This window comes from Populus trichocarpa, chromosome 4 (assembly GCF_000002775.5).
Source record: "Populus trichocarpa isolate Nisqually-1 chromosome 4, P.trichocarpa_v4.1, whole genome shotgun sequence".
Lineage (NCBI taxonomy): Eukaryota > Viridiplantae > Streptophyta > Magnoliopsida > Malpighiales > Salicaceae > Populus > Populus trichocarpa.
In genome coordinates, this window is record NC_037288.2 from 23,060,411 (window position 1) to 23,061,890 (window position 1,480).

Consider the following 1,480-nt stretch of genomic DNA (forward strand, 5'->3'; position numbering starts at 1 on the left):
ATTGCATTAGCTTCTTTTTAATCTTCATTGTCTTCCTCCTTGTTTGTCTTGTTTTGTTATATAAGCAAATATCAACATAAAGACTTCTTTTTCTTCATTATTGTTTGTTTTTACATTTAAAACTGTATTTGGATGCATTTAAAAAGTATATTTGGCTGGAAAAAACATCAAATTAATTATTCTTTAGCGCTTTCCTAGTTATTTTGATATGATGATGTCAAAAATAAAAATAAAAAAAAACATTTTAATGCTTTTTTAAGTGAAAAAAATTAAAAGACAGGGGACCAAAGTATAAAAGCGCAACAAATGGGTGATGGTTTTAAAGTTCATAAAAAGTTTAATTTAGTCCTCACACTTTAAAAATTATACATATTTGGTCCCTCAATATTTTTTTTCAATTCAATTATGGTACAAAAATTTCTTTTTGTTATTTTTAGTCAATGGTTTGGGAGAGGAGAGAGAAAGGTCGTCAGATTCTAGTGGTAAAGAAAAAAAAATGTCGTTGACACAGATTTCAGTCACCAAAACAGTTGATCTTTGTGTCAAATGATTTCATTTGATGATGAGAGTTCATATTAGATTTTATTTTATTTTTTACTTTGAAAGTGCCTAAAAACATATCTGAGCTCGAGAAGATTTTTTGTTTCGGGTTTTGAAATGGTTTTTTGAGGCCATGGACAAGTTTGTTAAGGTTTTTATGGCGTTTTCTAAGTGTTTTATTTCAAAAATGGGCTGGAAAATGGGTTTTGGGTAAAAAAAACCTTCAACCCTAATTTTTTAACCACCACAGTAGCTAGAATCTAGGCAAAATTTGACGACATATTGTTTGATTTATTTTAAAAAAAAAAATCAGGGTGAACGACATGTCTCTGCCCTAACCGCAATAAAAAAAAAAAAAACAATGGCCCAGACACACAAGCCTTAATGAAATGGGCCAAGCTAGCTTAACAACGCTTGTCCCTTTTTTTTTTCTAAATTTTTTTTTTAAAAAAATTAATGTTTTTATATGTTTCTTTTTCAAAAATATTTTTTTATTTATATTTAAATTAATACTCCTTCTCTCTTTTATTTTATTTATATAGCCTCTTTTAAATGACAATTATTTTTTATTTATTTTATATGTATTTAATTTTTGAAGAAATTTTTGTGATTAATCTATATATTTTTTTTAATATTTTGTATAGATGAACTTTATTTCTTAAAATAAAAAAATATTTATTTCTAGATAATATTTATAATATATATAGCCATGCATAGTATTATTTTATCTTTTATTTTATTCAATCAATTTAATATGTGTGTCTATTCTTATTATTGCTTGATTGAATAAAAAAACTAATAAATAAATTTAGCAAATATAACCGGGTAAATATCTCATCTTGCGAGATTAAATATTTTAATTTACACTTATCTCTTGATTTTTCGAGTTTTATTTTTAGTTATTATTTATAACTTTTTTTATTTATTTATTAATATATTT